The sequence below is a fragment of the Camelus dromedarius genome, chromosome 19 (assembly GCF_036321535.1).
Source record: "Camelus dromedarius isolate mCamDro1 chromosome 19, mCamDro1.pat, whole genome shotgun sequence".
Lineage (NCBI taxonomy): Eukaryota > Metazoa > Chordata > Mammalia > Artiodactyla > Camelidae > Camelus > Camelus dromedarius.
In genome coordinates this window covers 29,755,390-29,778,033 of record NC_087454.1, presented here as the reverse complement: position 1 = coordinate 29,778,033, position 22,644 = coordinate 29,755,390, and the positions used below count along the sequence as shown (strand labels likewise).

Sequence of the window (22,644 nt, the reverse complement as noted above, 5' to 3'; positions counted from 1 at the left end):
GCATCTGCCTCTTGCTGTATTTCAGTGCAAGCAGCAAAATCCAGGGGAACTTTTATCACTTTGGCTAATAATATCTTAGGTAGTTCACCCAGCTCCTTGGCGGCATCTCCTATCCCCCCAGAAGTACAGGCGACACGATTGCTAAACTTTCTGCCACTACATATCAGCGATTCTCCTCTACCCAATTTCTAATAACATAATCCTCGTTGCCTGTTAAGCCCACACCTGCAGCCACCTCTACATCCGGACTGTTCAAGGCAAAACTGTTTAGGTCTTCATTTACACCCTCATCAACATCCTCCTAGCTTCCACTCACTCCCAGGTTCTAAAGCCACCCCAGATTCGTAGGTATTTATTATGGCAGACCTTCCTCTTCCAGGTACCAAAAACCTGTATTACGTATGGATTGCTGTGTCACAAATTACTCCCTAACACTTATTATCACACAGTTTCTGGGGTTCAGAGACTCAGAACCAGCTTCGCTGAGAGGTTCTGGCTCAGGGCCTCTCATGCAGTTATCGTCAGGATATTAGCAGAAGCTGAAGTCATTAGAAGGCTTGCCTGGGACTGGAGGACCAGTTTCCGAGCTGACTCACCCACATGGGTGTTGGCAGGCAGCCTCCGTTTCTCACCGCGTGGCCCTTGCCACAGGCTGCTTGAGTGTCATCACGACACGGCAGCTGGCTTCCCTGAAGCAAGGGATACATGAGAGAGTCTGCCTTTATATTTTAACAAGGATCATTCTGGTTGCTGTGTGGGAAGCCAAGGGCAGAAATGGGGAACTTATTTAGAAGCTAATAAAACTATGTAAGCAAGAGATGATGGTGGCTTGGACGAGAAAAAAAAAAGCAGTGGACGTGGCGGAGAAAGCTCAGGTTCCGGGTATGTTTTGACATTTTGCAAGCAGAGCTGATAAGATGTGCTGAGAGACTGGCTAAGGAGTCTGAGAGAAGAGTCAAGAAGATCGATAAGGTTTTGATCTAAGCAAAATGGAGGCATGAAATCCCCACTACCGGAGGTGGTCACCCTACATACAATTCGAGAACCTATACTATTCATATTTTACCAGTGAGCAAAGTGAGATTTTGAGAGTTTAAGTACCTTGCTGAAAGGCCCCCAGGTAGGAAGTGATGCAGCTGGTTCTTAACTGCCACACACTATTGTCCACTGAGCCAGGAATATTACTAGATGGAATTGCTTGTCAACATGCTTCACTAAAAACAGCTGGCAGGTGCCCGTGTTGCGTCCAGATGGCTGGCCCAGCCCTGGGCCAGAGGCTGAGAGGGAGAGTCTCCCCTCCACTCACATGCCTGGGGCCACACTGCTCACCGCCTGTGCCCCTGCTATCCTGGGACCCAGCCAGGGTCTGGTGCTGGATGTGAGTCACACTGATGTGGAAGCTTCCAAAAATGCACCGAACACCCCCAGAGGGGAGGCAAGGTCAGGGGAGACCTGTCCCCCACGCACCACCAGGCTGTCTGCTTTCCAGCCGGAGGATGTTAGCACCACTTTAGGAATCCGCCGCCAGGGCCAGCTCTGCCCTGGAAGACGCCAAGGGCGGGAGCCTGAACCATTCGGCCAGGACCCAAGGACAGTCATTCCTGCAGCTGTTCACATCGGGATCCCCAGGGGAGGCAGAGTCCGGCATTTTCTACTCTAACTCAGTTTCCACCCTCACCTGTTAAGCCACAGTCCAGCTCCTGAAGTGGGAGAGGAGGAGGAGGAGGATTCCGAGTGGCCTCCCGGGGAGGAAAGGATCCAGTTTCCAAATGGTCCGCATTCACTTTGTCCTTGCTTGTGACTCCCTTACGGTTTTGGGAGTTGCAATGTCTTCCTTTTTCTCTTTTCCTTCTCCTTCCCTACAGGAGAGGATGTAATGGATGCTTTGTGTACCTGTGAAATTTGTGCATAAGCCCCAAAAGAAACAGTGGATTTGTTTCATCTTGTATGAAAGAAAAAAGAGAAAACCTTGAAGGAGCAAAGCAAAGAACATTTCAGTGGCTCCATTTGGGGTCTAATTAGGAAGAGTTTCCTGGTGGGGTAGGGGGCGGATTTGGAGTGTGGGGACCTTGGGGAGGGGTCTGGGTGTCACCACTTTTTCATTTCAAGTAGAAAACCCAGAGACTCAGAGGGAGACCCACAGTGGGGACCACCGGTCTATGGGGAGTGGAAGAAATGTAGTTAAAACAAGTCATCGCTTTTCACCCATCAAATCAGCGAGGATGTTTTGAAATATAAATCCAGCATTGTGAGGATGTCGTAAGACCACTGTTCCTGTGGCAGCGGGAAGGTAAATTGTCACAACCCTCGGTAAGCAGTTGGGCAGTTTGTATCAAAAGCCTTTAAAACACACCCGCTGTTTGAACCTGGAATTCCTAAACTACAGGTGTGCCGTAAGCAAGCAGTCCTGGACGCACGCAGGGCTTCGGCTAAAGGAGTGCCTGCAGCAGCCTCGAGCATTTGAGGGAAGAGTTGGAAACAATTACAGGGTCGGGGGAGGGAAATAGCACAGTGGTGGGTGGAGCCGGTGCTTAGCAATCCCCAGTACCTCCATGGAAGGAAGGAAGGAAGGGAGGAAGGGAGGAAGAGGGAGGGAGGGAGAGAAAGGAAGGAAGGAAAATTTTTAAAAATTTAAAAAAACAATTACAGGAAATTGGTTAATAAATCACGCATCCAAATGCTGACAGTAAAACTTGTGTGGTGGGGGCAGAAGGTATAGCTCAGTGGTAGAGAGCATGCTTAGCATGCATGAGGTCCTGGGTTCGATCCCCAGTACCTTCTCCAAATATAAATAAATAAACCCAATTAACTCCCCCTCATTTAAAAAAAAAACAAAACAAGAGAAAAAAATCATTAAAAAAAAACCTTTCGTGGTAGAAGACTATTTACTGATAGAGGAAGATAGACACTTGTATTGTCAGGTGAGAAAGCAAGACACTTTAAAGGGAGACATAAGACATAAATCATCCAGAGATCATAGATCTGCATCTCTGTCTGACCAACAGCAGCTTATCAAAATGACCAAAGACTCAAACTGGACATTCACATAACCTGGGCAGCCTAACTTACTCTCTCAAAGCCTCAGCTTCCCTACCTGTGAAAAGGGGATAAAAGGCCCTTCCTCATGCCCATGGTCAGAAGGCTTGTCCCCGCCCCACCCTGATCCTCCTCAACCTTCCACACACCCTGCTCAAGCCTCACGGCCTTCAGAAAGTCTCCTGGGGCTGCCTCAGGCCCCAGTCTCTTCCTCCACTGTATCCTCCCAGCCCCGCAGAGAGCTGTGCAGCCCCACCCCCACCTTAGCACATTCGTCAACCTGTCAGTCTTCATCCCAATAAACAGACCTGGCTCCAGGCTTCCTGCATGTGTGCCCTGCAACAAGTCACCTGATCCCAAGGGGCCTCTGTTTCCCATCTGTAAAATGGGGATAATCGCATCACCCCCCCGCCCCAGTGCATCAGGCATGAGAAACAACCTGCAAAGCAGTACGGCTCAATGTGGTCACTCCATGAATGGTAGCTACTGTGATTCAGGGCCAAATGTCCCTCTTCTTGTGTAACTGGCTCTCCTGTCTACAGAAAAGTGCACAGGCTGTGGATGGGGGCCGAGGAGCTGAACAGTGTGAAGGAAGCGAGTGGCCCTCTTAGAGGTTTGAGGATTTTCTACTTCCTTCCTGGTTCTCTGCTGAGAGTAGTCAAGGGGGTTCCCAGCCTGCTGCGTGATTTAACCATCTTGTGCAGGTTTCTGTTCCCCTTTGGAAAGTGTGTTTCCGCCTCCAATGCCACTTTCCCTGAATTTGAGTAAAAGTCTCCAGGACTTTCCAGGTATTGAAAAAACTGCTCTGTGACAGAATTTCCCATCTTGGTGAGTCAGCTGAGGAAGTGGCCTTGGCAGAGACCACCTGTATTTCAGACACAAATAAGGGGCAGGTGTGTGTCTCTGAAGGGCTCACCAAGGAGACCACAGGTGTACAAACAACCATCCAAGCCACAGTCCCAGGTGGCAGGGAACCACTCCAGGAGGGGCAGTCACAGGCGGCTTCCAAGGTCAGGAACTGGTGACACAAGGAACGTAGACTTGAGCAAAGAGAGTAGTAACCTGTGGGGTCCACTTGGAGACCTAATGGTCTCCAAGCTGGGTCCATGTCTGAAATCCCCCAGAAGAGCTCATTGCCCTGGTGCCTCTCGCTCCCCAACATGAACACACTCTGGGTGAGGAATCACTCAGCTACCATACTTACCTGCACTAAGATATTGCCCAGAAAGACCAACAACTCAACTGAGAAGTGGCTGAAGGGTACAAACAGCAAATTCAGAGAAAGAGAATACAGATGGCCCCTGTGTGTGTAAAGAACTGGTCGATCTCACCCATCAGAAGAGAAATGCCTGTTTAAAGTCCATTGAGATACCATTTCTCACCTATCAGGTTGGCAAACATGCAGATGTTTGACAACACACCCTGAAGCATGCCAGTTACTAAGTTACCCGCGCTCAGCTCCAAACTCACCTTTCTTGGGCTTTGTGACGCTGGGGCTGAGACTGCAAACCACACCACCGCCTCGCCAGCAGCTCCCTCTCAGGCTCTGCCATTAGGGGACACTAGAAGGAGACTGCAAGGTTGCAGGTGGGAGGAGGAACTCGCTCTTTCCTATTTCCTATTTTGCTTCCTGTCTGCTTCCTGCTTGTTTACTATTTTTGAGAGGATCACTCAAAAAATGACTCATAAAATCGGTAAAGTTGGTGAAAGCACAAAATGGTACAACCTTTACATAGAGTAATTGAACAATATCTAACTAAATTACAATTCAATTACCATTTGGCCCAGTAATCAATCTCTCTTCATTCTAAATGGCACATGTTCAAGATTATCTATTGCAGCATCATTTGAAACAGTAAAAAGTGTCCATTTCTAGGGAACTGGCTAAATAAAAGGGTATATCCCCACAATGGCTGCTCTGCAGTAGTTAAAAAAAAAAACTTAGATTATTAAATGAAAAAAGTAAAGCATGATGATGAACACGGTTCTGTGTTTATGCAACAGGGTAAGATTCAAAAACATGTTTCCATTTGCTTACAGTTGCCTATAGAAGCCCTGGGAAGATACACAGGAAGCTAGGAAGGACAATTGCCCAGATAGTTGGAGTGGGGGTGTTGCAAGACAGTTTTCTGCACGTCTTCTGCACTGATGTATTACCTGCACTGCAGTGTTTTGTTGTGAATTATCTTTTCAAAGATGTTTGTGTAGAAACAGCCTAAGAAGATACATAAGTGCCTCCCTCCAGAGCAGAAAACAAGTTTGTTTTCAATCTGGTAAAATTAAGATAATGTCTCACCCCAGGGCAAAGATTGGGCAGGTTTGTTGTTCTTAGCCCAATGTAAAAGATCGAGGGTTCCTAAGCTCAGGGATCCTCAGCTGTGAGGCAAACCCACCACGTGTGTAGCACCCATCTGGGCCTCTCCATGTAGCCTCTGGAACCTGGGGGGCGTGGAGGACCAATGTGAGCATCAGGCTTGCTGTCTGCTGGACCGCGGGTGGTGAATCCCTTCTCAGTTCTTGGTGAGGAAGAGGGGAATGAGATATATGAGGATGGAGTAGGATGGAACTTCTTCTGGGGCATCTTTTCATCCGACTGTGTTTTGAACCACATGATTGTATTACTTGCTCAATCGTAAGTAATATTTAATTTGAAATAAAAATGTTACTTTGGTATGTGAGTCACAAAACTTTAGACTTCTGGACCTGGCAAGGGCTTTAGAGGACATCAGTTATGACCCTGGACTCCCACAGAGGAGGAGACCAAGGTCAAGGGACATGAGATGACTTACCTGGCTAGTTCCTGGTGGATCCTGGAGGAACTCAGACTCCCTGACCTTCAGACCCGTGTTCTTTCCAGCACCCAGGCCGGATCAGAAGAGGCCATCAGATATGAGTGAGATAAGGATGTTGAAAATAGGGCTGAAGACCATGATTTTGACCACAATTTAGCCTACAACCAGTACTACCTGAAATTATCTTCCCAGCCTCCCCCCCCCCCCAAATTCTCAATGTTTTGTTCTTACTGTAACATCTACTGCAGAACATACTCTTGTAGTGAATGGCCTCAAACTGTGTTCAGAAGCAAACAAAACACTTAAAAATTGCATGCTGATATTGCTAGTCTGACCTAAAAGACTTATCCATCCTGTCAGAAGCAACCGTGGAGAGAAGACAGATTCAAGGCTTCCTGGAATTGCCCCAAATTCTTAAGTCAGTGGCAGCATGAAATGGAAAAGAGAAGAGTGGGATATAGGGATTTGGGCAGTGGGGGCGCTTGTAGGAAGATGTTCAGAGGCCAAAAATGTTCAAGAATCATTCTTGGTCCTTCAAAGGAAGGATGGCTATAGAACGTGCCTCACAAAGGTTTGTCAAATGAATAAGGGAGAGAGTTAAGTATTGCTGTCACACAGGTACACTTCTAGAATCACCAATATCAAGCCCGCTAATACCTGAGAGTCAGAGAAGGACAACACCTTTGTCCCTGTTGCTGTGGTGCTTGATGTGGTATGGAGAAAGGATACAGGATGGGCCCTGAGAAGCTGCCTCTTCAATCAATCAGACCAGCTCCACATGATTCAGTCCATGTATCCATCCATCCATCTATCCATGTATTCATCCATCCATCCCTCCATCCATCCCTTCATCCATGTATCTGTCCATGCATCCATCCAACCATCCATCCCTCCACCCATATTTCCATCCATCCGTCATCTATCCACCCTCTAACCAATCCCAGTCTTCTAGGAGTTTTGAGTCTGGGTAGAGGGGCGGTGAGCAGAGATCACTAGAATACAGTCAGAAAAGTGCCAAAGAATGCTAGTATCTAATGCAGATACATATGAGGTGGACAGATAATGGAAAATGTTGTTTGGCTATTGCCCTGTCTGGCTCCTTCACCAAATGGTGAGCTCCTGAAAAGCAGGAGACTAAGCTTTATTCATTTCTGTCTCCTCTGGACTCAGGATGGCACATACTAAGTCAACATGTGTTCAATAAAACCATGCGTGTGCCTGTTAGTATTAGAATGAATTAGATCATGCTGTGGTAACCAATAAAACCAAAATCTCAATGGCCTAGAACAAACACAAAAGGTTGATTTCTTGCTCATGAAACATGTCCTTCAATTGACCGAGAGCTGGAAACTGCCATCAGGCTGGCCTCGGGCTGATGGAGCAGCCATCACCTGGAACAGCACCTGTCACCACGGCAGAGGGAGAGATGGGGATTTGTGGACTGTGCATTGCCCAGAAGTACCCCCACTTCACCTCTGTTCGTGTGTCATTGACGGAAGCAAGTCACCAAGCTGCACTTCAAGGAGAGAACCGCCCCTCCATGTGCTCAGAGGGAGGTCAGGAAACACTTGTGTGATAGTCTGCCCTTCTGCTCCCAGAATACTTGACTCACCCTCTTCATCCCGTGAGAAATCAAGTCCCCTCTTCTCTCAGGGAGAGTTGGAAAGTCCCCTGCAGACGTCTGGTGGAGGCCCAGCAGCTCTGGGTGACGCACAGTAGCTCATTTCCTGATAACTTGATGACAAGTTATCTGCCCCACCCCTCCAAGGTACCAGGGGGCCCGGGGCAGGACGGCTCTGCAATCCTGTTAGGGAACAAAGGGAGGCCTGAGTAGACACGGAAGTCCCACCTCAAGGGCACCCATCCTCCCAGAGCAGACACTGAGGTCCCACTTTGAGGGCACCCAGGATTGTTTCCTGTTTTGGCCCAAAGTTCACTCTCTGGAGAAGTTCCCATTGTCCGTTGCTCTCTGAGGCCTCTGATCAGCTCTCTGGAGGATTCTTTGCCTTTCACTATTCCCTTTGACAAGTCAGAAGTGAGCTCTGGGGACCATGTCCTTTTGGGGGGCTGAGCAGCGCTCCTGAGCCTCCACTCTCTGGTAGGGCGGCAGTCATCGCGGCAGAGGGGATGTTCAGACATGGAAATCACATGCTGGCTCTTAATGCTTCCACATTGAAGTGACGTGTGCCTCTTCTGTTCACATATTTCTGCCCACAGCATGTCACCTGGCCAAGCCCGGCTCCAGGTGGGCAGGAAAATGTAATTCTCCCAAGTGCCTGGAAGGAGAATTGGGAATCCCAGTGAGTGATCTTTGTGCTGAGTGACTTTCATCTGGCTCTGAGGTCAGGCCAGCCCTCCAAAAACTGGCATGTGGTTAATTTCGAGAAGGGCAGCTTTGACCAAGAGGAAGAGAGAGCAGAGGGAAGAAAGCCTCAGCATGGGGCCCATTCCCTCAAGATGTGAAGCTGAGAAGGGTGAGGTCCAGGCGAGTGAACCGGCACGCCTCCCTGTTCCCCAGGTCTGACAGGAAAGATTCTGCTATGGGGGGCTGCAGAGCTGACTTCTGGAAAATAAAAGGAAGGCCATCTCCTCTGTGGGGAAGTGTGGACCATGTCCTCCCATCCAGGGGCCCATGGAGGAACCACACCATCTCTTAAGTGACCTGTGGAATCTTGTGAGTCAGGAAGCTACAGATGTTCAGAAATGCCCCTCACCTCTTGCGGGTGATGTCACATCTTCCAGCTGCATCCCCCTCATCCTGCCCCTGGCACTGGAAATCAGAGGGGACCTGGGGGCACCTGGATGGCAACTGTTATGGGCCTACTGCCTATGAACTAACTGGAAATAAGTGGAATTTATAAAAACTCTCAATTACAGACTGTTCTTAAAGCAATCAAACACCGTCTAAAGAAATACAGTTTATTCCTTCTGAGGACGGAGAGTAACCTGACACGGGCTATTGGCAAGGAGAGAGCGGCGGGGCTGCCTCTGGTGCTTCGATGACGAATGAAGTGGAATTAGCACAGCAATTGGTTACATGTAAACTACACCTCCAAAGTACTTAAAAGCCATTTGTTCTCTTAAGTGGATTAAACATCTCCCTTCCTTCCACCTTTTCTTCCCCCTTACATCTTTCTGCAGTCGGTGAAACAGGCAACCCCCTGCCTGGCCCCCAACCCAATCCCGCCACTTCCCCGCTGGTGGGTTCTCACCAGCCATGCTGTTACCCTGCTAATAAGCATCATTTTCTCTAGGCTGGCTTTTGCACTTTGCCCAGAACTGTCCTAAATTGCAGGCCATTTCTCTAATCAGTAGCAAATACAGGTGTCTGAGGTTCTTGATCTTCAGAAACATTAAAGCACTGTGTCCATGTGGAGGAAACCCTTCCAGTCAGGAAACATGAAGGGAGAAAAGCCTTTTGGGAGTGAGTAAACACCATTTGCAGGTGGAGACGCTGAAGGAGGAGGCTAGGGTCTCTGGGGGTTGCATTTTTGCAGCTTAAGAGCCTTCTCTAAGCCCTGGGTTCAAGGAGATGCACTCCCAAGGGCCCCAGGAAAAGCCTTCTTGTGGTAACACAAACCTGCTACAACTCCCCTACGTCTGAGCCCTGTTTGAAGTGATTTACATGAAGATGGGGGCAGGAGAAGTCATGGGGACACTCACGTGCACTCTGTCCCTCTGTTGCAAGTAGGAAGCCTCTGCTCCTGCACCTCTGGGAAGGTTTGTGGTGCAGTTTCGGGGTAAAGGCTGCTTGGGAACAATCCATCTTCTGGGCCTATGCCTTCCAGAAACCGGAGAAGCTTCATAGGATCTGTCAGTGGAAGAGAGGGCAAGGGGAGAGGGGGCGAGGGGACCCTATACAGTGCAGTCTCTGGATTTTCCCTCATCAGTAGGACCTGTAGGCCTCCCATCCCCACCCCACAGAGGTGACAGGACCTCCCAGAGAAATGGTCACCCGGTGCACCTGGGTGATGGAGGTGGGGAAGGTGACCCACCATCCCAGTTTTCCCAGAACTGAAGGGATTCCAGGACAAAGGACTTTCAGCCCTAAAACTAGGTAAGCCTTGGGCAAATGGGTGGGGCAGATGTCCTGGCTGACCGCAAGAGGAAACCACGTACCGAGAGGAGCTGCAGGTGACCCTACCCCAGTTTTCCGCCCCACAAACTCCCTGATTCTTGCACTAGACCAGGAGAGGGGCTCCCAAGGCAGTGGGGACTCAGGGTCAGACTTAATTTGATATACAGCAAATAATGGAGTTTGACTTTTCTTTATGCCAAGAGCTGTCTGCTTATCTCTTCCTGTCTCTGTGTCAAGCCTTCCTTCCCTCTCTCCTCCTGCCCCCACATTAGACCAAATGAGATCTCCTGGGGGCTCACTGGCCACCAGGGTGACCAAGGATGGGCCTGAGTATCTGGCTTCCCTCTTAGCTCCCAGCCTAGAACTTGGGCTTTTGTGTCAAAGAGGTGCCACCCTGCAACCTCCCCACCCCATTCTGGAGGGGGAGGGGGAGCCGCACCCCCAATGCAGTCGGGGGTGTAGGGGGGTGTGGGGGACTCGGCTCACTCGCAGAAGCTGGCAGCATCCCCCACTCTGAGGGGTGCTGTCTCACAAACCCCCGGACAGGAGGGAATTCCTCGGCAGCACTTGCTCGCTCAGATAACCGGCAGGACCACAGAGCGTGCCAGCACTCAGAGCAGAAATGGCTTCAGTGTGCGCTGTTTGTTCTCCAAGGCTCAGCCTGATGCTCGCAGGCCGCAGTGGGGGCGCTGAACTGTCAGAAGGCGTTAAGGTACCAGCCAGCATCCACACACTGTGGGGAAGCTACCCAACCAGCTCTCCCTGGCCGAAATCACCAGAACCCCATCATCTGGACAAAGCCGGGTGAGAGAGACCACGATGGGGCTCGGCTGGGACAATGGCTAGCAGGTGCCCGGTAGGGGAGCCCTTTAAAAACAAATCCCCACAGATGCCACTGAATTCCCCCAAGACTTGCGAGGTGGCGTAACCCCAGTGTCACCTAAGGCCACCTGTCCCTTAAGATGCAGACCGAGTAGGCATGTTCAATGTCCCCTCACCAAGACTTCAGCAGTTCTCCAAGACCCTTTTATCCTGGCCTCCTCTGGCTCTGGTTCTGGGCTTCTGTTCCTCCTCCTCCTCTCTGTGCTCTTCCTGTGATGCCTCCCCAGCACTGAGCCAGGAGAAGAGGACCCTTTTCCCCACCCGCCAAGCCTCTCCACACAATCAGGCATGGAAATTGGGTGCAGAGATTCTTCTGAAGATTCAGGGGCAACAGCAAGAAGCATGCCTCTCACTCCAAGCTGCAGGGGAAATAAAGAGTGGACCCTGAAGTTCTTAAGAAGTCCCTGGGCCATTTCCTCTCCCTCGGCTTCAGGTCCACGTTGCTCCAGCCCTCTCTCCCCTAATCCCCCTGCCCTGAACCCATCACCACCTCCTGGTCCCTTCTTATGCAGTCTAGGATGAGTCTCCATCCCTCCTCTTCCTCCAGTTTCCTCCAAGGAGCCCCCTCCCACCCCTAAGGGTCCTATCTGTGCATTTTCATAAACTAAGACTGTTCCTTTCCTAAGTGAAATTGATGCGGGCTGTGGTGAAATGGTGCTTTTCTTCCCCTGAAAGTACCACTCTTTAGGGATGAGGACATTTGGGCTCAGACAGGCTAAGTAACTTAGTCAAGGTCACACAGCCAGTAAGAAGTAGAACTGAGATCACACTGGGATCTGTCTTCACACAAAGTTGCATTTCTTCCTGGGCTGACCCTGGGCTGGGCTGACGCCTTGGCCTGCAGGAGGGGTCGGCAGCCAGAGGAGCAGGGGGTTCTGAGAAGGGGTCTGCATAACCCAGGCAGGAAGCAGGGGTGCCTGGAGTCCCGAGAGACAGGCAATCCTGAGATCTCGCGAGCCCACGGTAGGTGGCTGGGCCAAGAGCACAGGCCAGGGCCTGGGGGGAGGGGCTGGCACAGAAGGGAGGGCCTTGGTCCCCGAGCAACAGGATTCAGGTTGAAGGAAGTCAGGAAGGAGAAAAGCAGGCAGGCCTGGGAGGGTTGGGGGAGCCTTTAGCTCTAAAACAAAGCATCCAATCCCCGGGTGCCAGGAGCTGTGCTAAAGCCTTTACAGCTGTCGTTGCTAACCCACAAAGCAAGCCTGAGAGGTACCTATCCTCCCAACTAATAGATAAGGAAACTGAGGTTCCCAGTGGTAGAGTCACTTCCTCAGAGCCCCAGGCTAGTAAACATCTGGCCAGGACTCAAATCAGGTGTGTCTGCCTCCAAGTTCTGTGACGGTTCCCCTTCTCCCCACAACTTGAGCCAACAGGTGAGGGGCCTTGGGCTGTGCCCTGGGCCCCTGGTTCTGGGGCAGGTAGAACCCAAGTCCTGTCTTGGCTGCCAACTCCCAGCTCAGGGTGAGTGTCTGTGGCTGACCTGAGTCCAGGGTCTGCCATGTTGGCTCTGGGAAGAAAATCAGCTCCTAGGGGTTGTTGGTAATTGGGTCTGTCCATTCCCACCTCAGGGACACTGCCCTGCTCTGGAATATTCTCCCCCCAGGTTTCAATATGGGACTCAGTTCAGGTTTTGGAGAAGCTCCCCAACCTCCCATCCAAAGTCATCCCCAGACCCTCTCCACCTCCTCAACCTGTGTATTTTCTTCAAGGCACTGGCCTGAAATTTCTCCGTTCCTTTAATCATTCATTATTTATTGTCTGCACCCTCCCCCAGCATGACAGAACCAGCATGTCTGTCCCACCCTCCCTGAACTTCCGGCACCCAGATCAGGGATCACACAGCCATCGTCCACCAGATATCTGGTGAATGAAGGGGGCAGACTGATTACCAGAACAGATCATCTTTATCCATTTTGATGCCCCTCTTTCTGCAATCACCTCACCAAGAACTTTTTTGTGCCCATTTTCCCCTGAAAAATTGCTATGGGGAGAAATCACATCTCAAGCAGATGTCAGCCAGTAGGAGTCCCAGGCAAAGCCGGCATTCCTACCTGGTGGGCCTCCTGGCTGGCTGAGCAGGCTTTGACCTGACCTCTGCAGAGGACACTGGGCCCCCAGCCACCCACCCCTCTGCCACCTCCTCTTCTGCTCACCCACCTCAGGGCTGCAGGGAAACAAAGACAGCTCTTCCCCATCATAGCCTTGGGGGCCTTGTGGTGGAATGGAAGGTACTCAGGGCCCAGCACGGGAGCCACCTGTCGAGGCCTGAGGACGAGGCTCAGCCCCAGGCGTGGACCTCGAGGCCCCGGGTCCGCCTCCACCAGGCTTGTCATCACCCTGATGCAGTTAAGTTCCTCTTCTGGCGAACAGATGCAGCCGGTCTGTCTTTAACTGCCCTGCAGGGAGGCAGGGATCAATGATATATGAAATCGGAAGTACTCGTGCATCTCAGATGAAAAGCATCACAGTCTGAGGGAGATTCTCGGCCGCATTGCTCGCCCCTGCAGGTCTCGCTGCTTTGTCTGGGACATTTTCATGTGGGTGTGAGGTTTAGGGTTTGAAGGAAAAACACAGCCCGTTTCATAGAGCTATTACAGGATTTTCTCCGTAGGAGCTGTAGGTCTCTGCAGGGCCCTGAAATGTTTTGACAGCTCATCCAAACTCAGAAAACCCGACGCCCAAACGTGCCAAGGAGATGCTTATGGCTTACTCCCCATGCCCCCGGGAGCCTCCCCTGCCGGCTCCTCACAGGTCCATCAGCCACCCTGCCTGTGGGGACCTGTGCACGTGGCCCTGTTATGAATCAAGTTTGTCCTCCCGTTCAGATGCGGGGAAACGGGATGATGAATTCATTTCCATCACCATGCTGCCCGTAAGTCACGGCTTTGAGGGCCTTTTTTTTTTCTTTCATTTTTGGAGTTTTCAATGACAAAGATTTCATTATTCGAAGTAATAATTTTTTACCAGAGCAATGCGAGATTTCGCTCTACCTGAATTAGGCCCATATGTGAGAGGGAGGCCCCTGAACATCAGTGTCTGGCAGCAGAGGGAGGTGGAGGGGAAGGGAGGGGGACAGTTAGGGCTCCTTCTGTGTTCTCGCCCCTCCCCCTATTCTCTTCTTTTTTCTCTGTGTGGGGTGGGGGTATTCACTTTATTCTCAGCCTCCCTCCTCTCCCTGTGCCCTCCACCCTCCATGGTCTCTCCCCTAGGTGGTAACTCTGCCCCAATGACAGCCAACAGGGCTATGTTGACCTTCTGTCTCCTCTGCCTGCCTATTCTCCCCTTCCCCACTCCAAATCCCCTTAAATAATAAACAATAAACAAATGAGATTAGTTGTTGGGGCAAAGAATAGCAACCTTATTCAGAAAGCCAGCAGACCGAGAAGATGGTAGACTAGTTTACCAAAGAAGCATCTTACCAAGTTAGAATTCAGGCTTTTCCTAGAGCAATCTACCCAGGCAATGGAAATAAGAGCAAAAATAAACAAATGGGACCTAATTAAACTCATAAGCTTTTGCACAGCAAAGGAAACCAAAAGCAAAACAAAACGACAACTTACAGAACGGGAGAAAATATTTGCAAGTGGTGCAACTGACTGACAAAGGCTTAATTTCTAGAATATATAAACAGCTTATACAACTTAATAAGAAAAAAACAAACAACCCAATCCAAAAATGGGCAGAAGACCTAAACATGCATTTCTCCAATGAAGACATATGAATGGCCAATACACATACGAAAAAATGCTCAATATCACTAATTATCAGAGAAATGCAAATCAAAACAACAATGAGGTATCACCTCACACCAGTCAGAATGGCCATCATTCAAAAGTCCACGAACAATAAATGCTAGAGAGGGTGTGGAAAAAAGGGAACCCTCTTACACTGCTGGCGGGAATGTAGTTTGGTGCAGCCATTATGGAAAACAGTATGGAAATTCTTCAAAAAACTAAAAATAGACTTACCATATGATCCAGCAATCCCAATTCTGGGTATACATCTGGAGGAAACTCTAATGTGAAAAGATACATGCACCCCAATGTTCATAGAAGCACTACATACAATAGCCAAGATGTGGAAGCAACCTAAATGTCCATTGACAGATGACTGGGTAAAGAAGCTGTGGTATATTTACACAAGGGAATACTACTCTGCCATAAAAAAGAATAAAATAATGCCATTTGCAGCAACATGGATGGACCTAGAGAATGTCATTCTAAGTGAAGTAAGCCAGAAAGAGAAGAAAAAATGGTATCATGTGGTCATGATATCACTCATATGTGGAATCTTCAAAAAAAAAAAGGACACTATGAACTCATCTTCAAAACAGAAACAGACTAGCAGACATAGTAAACAATCCTATGGTTACTGGGGAAAGGGGGTGGGAAGAGATAAGTTTGGAAGTTTGAGATTTACAAATGTTAGCCACCACATATAAAAATAGATTTTTTAAAGTTTCTTTTGTATAGCACAGGGAACTATGTTCAATATCTTGTAATAATCTTTAATAGAAAAAATATGAAAACGAATATATGTATGTATATACATAACTGGGACATTGTGCTGTACACCAGAGATTGACACACTGTAATTGTACTTCAATTTAAAAAAAAAAGGGAAGGAGGTGTGGTTGGTTGCTGCAAACTTCTTAGTGTTAGAATCCTTTGTTCTTGCAGCTGTCCACATTGGTCAGGTCACAGTGTTCCTATAAACCTCCAATAAGACAAATGTTCTTCTCTGTGCTGCAACTTTTTATCTCTATGGGAATGGAAAAGTGTCATACCTTTAAAGGTCAGAACCTTGAGAACAGGCTCTCCTGTGTTTTTCAGGCTATAGGCAAACTTCTTTCAGCTATAGAGAAAGAAATAGAACACAAAGGCTAAAGTAGAAGAAACATCCAACATGGAGTCAGATTTGTTCCTCTCTATTACAATGTTAGGGAGCTAGAGGGCCCAGCAGTTGTGCTTGGAAGCCCAAGCTCAAGACCTGGGCCTCAGATAGTCCCGTCAGCCACAAAGGATGCGCCTGGGGTCTTCTCTGCTCCCCCAGTTTCTCAGGCACCACTAATGCATCAGTTACCTTCCTCAAAAATGCAGTGACAATGTGCGTGGGGACAGAAGAGAGAAGAGAAGCTGGGAGGGGCAGGACCTGCCCAGGGAGGGCCTCTGTGCACCCATTGGCTAAGAGCAGCCCTTACGGCCCCCACCGCAGGCCCTATTACAGGCCAGTCCTCAGTTCCTACCTTGACAACCTCACCAACCACCTCCTGTCATGAATCTGGAGTTCTGGGTGAGTAGCTGGAGGTATGAATGACGGATGTATATGCCGGGGCACGGTGAGATTTGAAGGCAATAGGACAAGTTTTTTGATTAAAAAAGGGTTTAAGGTGAAACTCACATAACATAAAATTTACCATATAAAAAGGTATACTTCAGTGGCCTTTAGCAACTACTACTTTTATCTAGTTCTGAAACATACTCATCACCCCCAAAAGGAAACCCGACACCCATTAGGCAGTCCCTATTCCCGCTCCCCGCAGCCCCAGCAATCACTGATCTGCTTTCAGTCTCTATGGATTTACGTATTCTGGACATTTCATATTAATGTGGTCCTGTAAGATACGGCCTTTAGCGTCTGGCTTCTTTCACTTAAGAGTAATGTCTTTGAGGTCCACCCACGATGTAGTACAGGTCACTGCTTCATTCCTTTTTATGGCCGAATCATATTCCATTATATGTCTATACCCCATTTTGGTTATCCATTTGTCTGTCAGAGATTTTTTGCCACCTTTGGCTCCTGTGATTTATGCCGAGCATGAGTGTACAAGTACTTGTTTGGTTCTCTGCTTTCAATTCTTACATACCAAGGAGTGGAATTGCTGGGTCACAAAATCATTCTATGTTAACTTTTGGAGGAAGGGCTGACAAGTTTTCCACAGGGGCTGTGTCATTCATGTCCCCACCAGTGGAAAGGTCCTAGGAATCCTCGGACAGACAGCACGTGGTGGAGGATTCACCAGGGGGTTTTGTGTGATGTGTGGAGGTCGAGATGGGGCTCCTCCCTGGTGTTCGCCGGGCACCCAAGTTCAGTGCCCAGAACAGTGCAGCCTCAGAGGCCCTCAGGGTCTGAGGTGTGAAGGAAGAGGAGGTGGGAGGGAGGTCCAGGGAGGTGATCGTGATCAAGCTTCTGGGACACAGAGTTTTGCGACACGACAGAGCCACACTGAAAGTCAAGGCCAAGTGCCCAGCACTGGGCAGACTTCCCCACTCGGGCTCCACCCCCAGGCAGCAGTCTGGGGAGCCTGACGCCTCTGTAGATCCCATTACTGGAGATTGGGCTGCAACACGAAATGATGAAAACGTAAAACATGAGGGAACAGGCTGTAAATCACTTATTGGCAGCCCGCTCTCCTCCTGGCCTCGCCCAATCCGAGCCCGCTGCTGCTGAGGATTTCCTAGCGGCCTGGACCAAGCTCTCCCCTCGGGTGCCAAGAATCTGACCTGAGAACTGAAACCATGTGAGGAAAACACCTCGGGGCCTGACTCATCCCGCCCTCCAGCTGGGAGATCACCCTCCTGGCCCGGAGCCCGCCAGCCCCAGGCCTTGAGAAAACCCTGCCCTTCCTCACCGGCACTTCCTCGGCCTGTGAAACGCGGACGCTCGGCTTGCCTGGCCTCCCAGGCCCTCCGGCGTATTCCAGATGTGTCTTGGGTCCACAGGGTTTCCCGCAGTCCTGGCTCTCCTCACTTGGTCCCAGGGAGGAAACTGGGAAACAGAGAAAAGGAGTGACTGGTTCAGGGAGGCCCTACGGGAAGGTTGTGTGGGGCCAGCGTCTGCAGCAAGGTCCCCGAGGCCAGGTGTCCCGCCCATCCCCGCCGCGCGAGGCTGGGCCAGGTGGGAAACGGGGACACCTGGGAACGTGCAGCCTGGGTGACTGCTGAGCCTCTCAGCTCTGATGTTCTTGGCTGTGGGTCTTCATGGAGCAGCCAGTCCTGGCCAGAGCCCCAGTGCAGTGCCAGTCCCCCTCCTGCCCCCTAAAGAACAAGGGTGGTGCCTCGGTCCACCCACAGCTGAGCAGACCACTCAGTTTCCCACCTCAGCTGCTCTCATTGCTCTGAGGGTCCATGTAGATGGTTCCTTTTTAAGCTCATGGGGAATCAAATGTTGTCCTTTCATCTGAAGATCATTTAGCAAAGCAGGGATCCAGGCGACAAAAAGACTATGGTTACAATGAAGTAAAAGGTCAATGTGTCCAACTGCTCCATCCTCGGGTACCAAGCCCGTCAGCTGCAGCAGCTTGCTGTGCGGTGAACTCTTGGGGAAATGCGTACCTTTCCGCCCTGTGCAGGGAGTTCAGCCAGAAATGCCTCTTCCTCTTACTGCGTGCAGCCGTCTCGGCTCCCCAGGCTCACATCTCTCCATCAGAGTCCTGTCGTCGTCGGCCCATAGGGCTGGGCACACAGTAGGTGCTTCATAAATGTATGTGAAAGAGTCTCCGAGAGCTGTCCAGGAAAGGAAGACAGCATTTCAGTTACCCGTGGCTGCCAAACAAACCACCCACAACTTAGTGGCTTAAAACAACTACGATTTATTCTTTCTCATGAATCTGTGGCTTGGCTGGGCTCTCTCAGCAGCTGTGCTCACCTGGGAGCTGGATTGGGGCTGGAGTGGCCACAGTGGCCTCTTACCCTCCGGGGCCTCTCTCCCGCAGCCTGGCATTATGCAGTGATCTCATCTGGACTTCCCTAAAATGTGGTGGCTGGGTTCCCAGAGGGACCACTCTGAGATGACAAGCCCCGTGTTCAAGCCCTATCAAGCCTCTGCTTGCATCACACTTGCTAATGTCCCATCAGCCCAAACAAGCCACATGGCCAATCTTAGGAAAGGGACCACAGAGAAGTGTGAATTCTGGGAGACATGGTCCATTGGAGGCCACCAATGCAATGATCGACGACAGCTGGTGAATCCCACCCCCCTAAACCCCCCATCATATTCTGCACCATCCTCCCTTCTCCCAAGGAGAAGGAAGACAGGGCAGATTTCTCAGCAGACAGACATTTCCTAGAGTCCTCCACTCTTGAAGTGGGGGGAGGTTCCTTGGGTTTTAACACCATCATGCAAAAAGCATGCAGGGATTTCTTTTCAGATCCTGGAGGGTAAGTGGGACCATCATTTGCATGCATGCATTCATACTTTAATTACTTCATTCATTCACTGGACACAGTGCTGAGCACTGCCATCTCGGGGCACTCGGGGATCAAGGTGTAATAAGGCAACCCTGTTACCAACAGCAGCGCGCGCTGGTCCCCCCACATCCTGTGGGCCATGGGGACCAAGAGTGGCTGCGCAGGGGTTAAGAGCATGGACCCTGTTGGCAGATGGCTTGGCTTCACGGTCTAGCCCTGCCTCACACCAGCTCTGTGAACTTGGGCCCCCTGCCCGACCTTCCTGAGCCTCCCGTTCCCCATCTGAATTCTCTGGAGGTGTCAATTCCTCAATCCCTGGACAGTACTCAGAACAGCCCTGGCAGGGAATCAGCACCAGGCAAACGCTTGCCAATATTGTCCATGATGAATCCTCCCAGAAAGAACTTCTCTCCCACTTAGAAAAATTATCTACATTAGATGTAAACAGAAGCAGACCAACCTGGCAATGTCTGAAACAGAGGAAAAACAAAAACTCCCCTCCACAGTCCACATATCCAAAGAGAACCACCTGGTGTGGGTGCTGAAATACGTACCAATGTCCATTCTTTTCTGGACAAAAAATTGTCTCACTCTATTCACACTGTTCACAGTCTGTCAAATAAAGCTTAAGAATATGTCAAAAGTGTTGGTCATAAATATTACTTTACTTCTTGATCTTACTGACTACGTGTGTTTTGTTGTGTGACAGATGCCTTATAGGGAGACACTTACATGATTTGGGATTTTTCGTGCGCATATTTTGCCGGGATGACTCCTCAGCCATGTCCCTGATCACATCCTCAGAATAAACTCCTAGAAGCAGAAATGCTGGATTCAGAGGGCAGACCCACGTGCACATTCTCCCAGGGCTTTGTGGGCCGTGGGATCATCTTTTTCTCGCTGGAGAGCAGTGGTGTCCACCTTGAGAGCCATGGCACCCTGAGCAGGGACTTCCTCCCCGTTCGCTGCTCCATGCGGCAAGCAAGGCCAGAGATACTTCTAAAGCCCTGGGAGCCTTCTGCCTGCCCATGACCAGTGATGTGCCCCAGGTTTCCACCCGACCCTCCAGCACCCCTCTCTACACACTGGATTTCCCCAGCTTCATTGCCCACTCTCCAGCAGGTAACCCCAAATCTACCTGCCCTGCTCTGATGCCCACCTCCTGCCTGGACCTTATCGCTGCCTGACTGTCCCACAGGAGCTTCACACTCATCCAGCCTCAACCAGCCTTCTTGCCTTTCCCATACCTGCTCCTGCAAGCTGTGTGAGCAGAGGCACAGGTGTCGGGGTCGGGAAGCCTGGTTTGACTCCTGGCTCTGCCACTTTCCGGCCAGGTGACTGGGAAAGTGAGCTACAGTTTTCCCCAGCTGCAGAATAGGGATCAGAACCATAGCCTCTCAGGGCTTTGAGGATTCAGTGAGGTGACATCGGATCCGGATGCAGTGTCAATGCTTCATAAATGGTAACGAGAGCAACATGTATTATCATTTTTACTGTCACTACCCAATGCTCTAATCGGACACCTCCCTTTCATTTCCCCCTCCTCCCAGGGTCTCTGCTCCTCCACAAACCCAGGAAGTAAACCCCAGAAGTAGTCTTCTGCCCTGCCCTGTGCACGTGCATTCAGTGGGCTCCCTGCCCACCCCTCAACCCCCGCCAGCACACAGCAGATGCCTGGAAAGCTGCTTGAGTGAAAAGTACGGTGGTCCCCATCTCTAACAAGCCATGGGACCCGCGAGATCACTTCCTCCTCTCTCTCTCTGGACTCTGCTTCCTGATTTGTAAACTTATCCCCAAGGGCTCTGACAGGGAAATGCTGCGATTCCCCATCCCTTTGCTGGTTCCCAGCCCCAGGGAACCTGGGAGCCTGGCTGCATCACTCAGGCAGGCAGATTCTAAGCGGGAGTGGACAAGATGACAGCTGTAGAGATAACCCCTCCTTTATCATCGAAACCATCAACCCTCCCTGAGATTTCTGGACTACTGTCCCTTGGCTGGCTCGGAAATTTATTAGCTCTACCAATATTTTCTTTCGTAGTTCTGTAAAGCAAGCTCAAACTCGGTGAGCACTGCCTATGCAAAGACCTTAAACCACATGTTTATTTTCCTAAGCTATAAAAAGTTTATAGGGGAGCTGGACTCCTTGTCTGACACACCAGGCTCAGAATTGCTACTGCATTCCACAGGAAGACAAGGGCCCTGTGTCAGCCCGGGGTGGGCAGGAGGGGTGGAGGAAGGCTGGCCAGCCCGCGGCGGAAAGAGCACAGGGCGTGGGACAGGACGAGAGTCGCAAACTCAGGGGGTGGAGGGGGTGCTGGGGAGGAAGGACGAGGATGGAGGGTGGTACCAGCGTGCAGCAAAGCGACACCAATATCAGGATGTGTGGTTTCTCCAGTGTCTCTCTCCTGTCCCAGCAGCTTTGAGGACACTGAGTCAGCAGAAACATAGGCTGGCCCACCTTCTGACATAGTCCCGTTGTCCTAGAATATGGAGTCTGAGATGCTTGGCTCTGGAATAAACTACCAAGAGTGGACACCTTTGCTTAGTTGCTCTCTAGTCCATACTGACCTCAGCCCACCTGCCCACTCACCTCCACCAGCCCAGGGCTTCACAAGTATCAGATGCCCAGTGTCATTCAGACCTCAAGCACCAGGACATGCACTGAGACACAGTGTTTTGATTCACCAGCTTGGATTTCTGGGATCTCTGAGATGGGATGAGCCTTTGAGAGTAGAGTATTTCTACTTGGCAGGCAGGCCTGGGTTTTCCCACCAAGATGGTGCCTGCAACTTTCAGTGGACATCATAAGTGGTTCTTGGACCCCAATATCTACACCACCTCCTGCTGAGACCCGAAAGGCTCACTGAGTCTGGGTCCTTAGTCCTCCAGGCCCCTGGTCCTGCTCTGCCCCATCGTGGCTGCATCACAGGGGTCACATCCAAGGGGAAGGAAGGAGAGGAGGGGGTGAAGCACCCCAGTTCTCATTATTCCAACTACACAGATTTGAGCACTGGATGGAGGGAGGGGCAGGACCAGGTGACCTTCAAGGTCTCTTCCAAACCTGAAATTCTATGATTCTTAGGAGAAGAAGGAAACTGCCATTTGCTCAGAGGAGGGATTCTCAACCTTCTCAAGGGCAATGTCTCTTCTCTATTACAAATATGTCATAATGCTCCTTCACTGCCCGGGCACTCACCTCCACTCACCTTCCCTGTCTCCAATCCTGAGCTCCCGGATTCCCACCTTGCTCCTGAGGCCGGGCCAAAGAGCCCCCCACGCCCCACCCCCCCCACCCCCAGGCCCCTGACACGCCCTCACCCTCATCCACGGGGGCTGCCACCTGCAGAGGAGTCGGGGGAGCAGAGGACAGGCGGTCGGCCAGCAGAGGCATGCACTGCCTGCATGAAGATAATCCACATTTCCTTTCATATAAAAATGTTTGGAAGGTGTAACGCTTGAGTAAAATTGGTTTTCTAGGGGCCATCCTTTTTCATCCAGGAACCAGGGCTGGGTCTCAGGCAGTTTCTTTTGGGGGGGGGGTAGTAGCCATCCTCATGGGTATGAGATATGTGATGCAGTTTTTATGTTTGTTTGTGGCGGGAGGTAATTAGATTTATTTATTTTTATTTTATTTATTTTTAATGGAGGTACTGGAGAGTGAACCCAGGAC

General features: G+C 50.4%; 1 long non-coding RNA gene across 1 annotated transcript; it reads right to left on the bottom strand.

Annotated features, from left to right (window-relative positions):
• Positions 1-1,649: 1,649 nt before the first annotated feature.
• LOC116147804 (uncharacterized) lies at positions 1,650-21,198 on the bottom strand. The gene is made up of 9 exons (XR_010376908.1): positions 20,222-21,198; positions 19,707-19,787; positions 18,120-18,290; positions 17,417-17,553; positions 12,943-13,181; positions 10,905-11,147; positions 9,492-9,639; positions 7,441-8,104; positions 1,650-1,859 (listed from the first exon to the last, which is right to left on the bottom strand). It is a non-coding gene; the product is annotated as an uncharacterized LOC116147804 (long non-coding RNA).
• Between the last annotated feature and the right edge of the window lie 1,446 nt (positions 21,199-22,644).